This window comes from Cynara cardunculus (assembly GCF_001531365.2).
Source record: "Cynara cardunculus var. scolymus isolate 2C chromosome LG 10, CcrdV1, whole genome shotgun sequence".
NCBI classification, from domain to species: domain Eukaryota; kingdom Viridiplantae; phylum Streptophyta; class Magnoliopsida; order Asterales; family Asteraceae; genus Cynara; species Cynara cardunculus.
In genome coordinates, this window is record NC_037537.1 from 17513446 (window position 1) to 17516446 (window position 3001).

The following is a 3001-nucleotide window of genomic DNA, read 5'->3' on the forward strand; positions in this document are numbered from 1 at the left end:
TCAACACCCGTGCCCCGAGTATTGAGCCTATTCAAAGTTAAGTCAATAAACTCAAACTCAAATAACCAAATCAATAACCAAACATTTGATAATAAGTCTAGTAAAACCATTGAGGTTCCAATTTATATAAAATCGATCATGAGTCTTAAAACGTACCGGTAATGGTTTAGATTTATAAGGTACACAAAATTTATAAACCAAAACATCATATATCACATAAAAGAATTTCATATACCAATTTGATCATCTCCCCTTTTATGGATATGTGTCATGATTAAGATTTCATAGAATGAATAATCACCACACTTGTTTACCCACAATATTTACTATCTAACCCTTGATCTTAAGCTTATTCGCAATATAATCGTACTTTGGCAATTTCCTTTACAATTTTGGTCCTAACCAAGATTGTTCTAACCAACTTAGAACTCAGATGAATTTTATGAAAATAACTAGGCCTAATAAACGACTCTTACAGACTAATATATGAAACACTTAAGCACGATTTCACACTTGAAGAAAATTGGTTGTTGATCAAGAGATTAGATTTACCAAATATGGGGTATTATAATTCTCCCCGCCCCCCTCAAAAATATTTCGTCCCCGAAATCGAGTTAGAGCTATGAATTATGTACCTGAAAATAACTATTGATATTCTTTACGCATTGAATCTTCAGTTTTCCATGTAGTTTCTCGTTCTGAATGATTTCGCCATAACACTTTGACGAAGGGGGCTTTTTTTCGTCGCATCACTCTTTCCTCTCGATCAATAATTGCTTCCGGTTCTTCATTATCGGAAAGATCACTTTAAATTTTATCACATGGATACTCTACCACATGAAGAGGTGGTAATTGTACCCATGGAGCGACAATACATGGAAAACATTGTATATATGCGATAATGGAGGCAGTTGGGCTAGACGATATGCAACTTTTCCAACACGCTCCAAAACTTCGAATGGACCGATGTATCTAGGGCTGAGCTTGCCTTTGATTATCTCCGGATATCTTTGAACGGCGAGACTTTCAAAAATACATGATCACCCGGATGGAATTCGAGAGGCCTGTGGTGTTTGTCCGCATAAATTTTATGGCGCAAATTGAGCCTATTTCATTTTCTATCAGGCCATGTTGACTTTTCGATAGTAATACGAACCAATTCATGTCCTTCGATGACTTTTTCTCCGACTTCATTCCAACAGGTTGGCGCACGACATTTCCGTCCATATAAGGCCTCATACGGAGCCATCCCCATACTGGATTGCCAATTGTTATTATACGAGAATTCCACGTGACAAAGAAACTCATCCCAACTACCGGCCCACTCTAAAACACATGCCCGTAGCATATCTTCAAGCGTTTGAATTGTTCATTCGCTTTGCCCGTCAGTTTGAGGATGAACCGTTGAACTCATAGTCAATCTTGAACCCCAAGCTTTATTCAATCCAGTCCATAATCGTGAAGTGAATCGCAGGTCCCTATCAGATATGATAGAAGCCGGCGTACCGTGTTATCTCACGAATTCTCGTTGGGAAATTTCAGTAAGTTTACTGACTGAATATATTTCTTTGATCGGGAGAACGTGAGCAGATTTTGTTAGTCGATCAACTATAACCCAAATCGCGTTGTGACGCCTTGATGTTTTTGGTAGACCAGTTACGAAATCCATGGAAATGTGTTCCCACTTCCAGACAGGGATTTCTAATGGCTGTAGTAAATCACTGACCCACTGTTGTTCAATTTTAACTTGTTGATAGGTTAAACAACTAGCTACATATTTGGCTATATCTCGTTTCATTCCGTTCCACCAAAAGTATTATTTCAGGTCTTTATACATCTTGGTAGAGCTAGGATGAATTGAGAAAGGTGAGTTGTGGGCCTCGTTCATGACTGCATTTTTGAGATCAGCAACATTAGGTACACAAAGTCGATCTCGAAACCAGATAATACCATCATTGTCAACCCTAAATTCAGATTTTGGATCATTTTTCAACTTTTACACAACCGCCTATAATTCACCATCTTCAACTTGTGATTCTTTAATTCGAGAAATCAAAGTTGGTTCCACAGTACAAGCAGATAACAAACCAACATCTCCGTGAAGATAAAATTCAATGCTCGATCTTTCTAGCTTTGCAGAAATTTTAGGTGACACCATTATACCAGACACATTACCAACATTTTTACGACTTAAGGTATCGACAACAACATTCGCTTTACCCGGATGGTACTGAATTCAGATATCGTAGTCCTTTAGAAGTTTGAGTCATCGTCGTTGTCGCATGTTTAACTCCTTTTGAGTAAATATGTACTTCAAGCTCTTTCATTTCCTAAGAAGCCATACGATGTGGAGCTTTTGAAATTGGGGTAGCTCCCGAAATTAAATCAATAGAAAATTGAACTTCACGTTCTGGAGCAATGCCGGGGAGTTCATTTGGAAAAAATATCTAGAAATTCATTAACAATATGAATATTTTCAGGTTTAAGTTGTATCTCACCCGGATCTTGAAGTGCAGCTAAGAAGCCTTCACAAGTTTGCAAGATTAAAGCTTTAGCTTAGAAGGCAATGTGATAACCAGATCCTGGTTGTTACCCAAGGTATTTAATACGTGATTATTTTATTTATTTGATTGTGTGATAGTATGATAAACTGATATGTTTGATACATGTTGGTATGCGAATTTGTGCATTTATTTGGATAAAGGTATATATATATATATATATATATATATATATTTCATACGTATATATATATATATATATATATATTTATGTATGCATAAATATAGAAGAATATATCTATATTTTAATGCATGGAATATGCATGCTAGTTTATGCATGGATGTATGTATATGCATAATTCATGCATGAGGTGGAGGTGGGTTTGGAAGGCGGTTAGCCGACTTCCTATTCTTAGCAAGTATAAAAGGGGCTTTACTCCTTCAATTGTTCTTTCCTGCTATTTTGAGAGAAATTTGAGAGGTTTAAAGAAGTGTTGTCC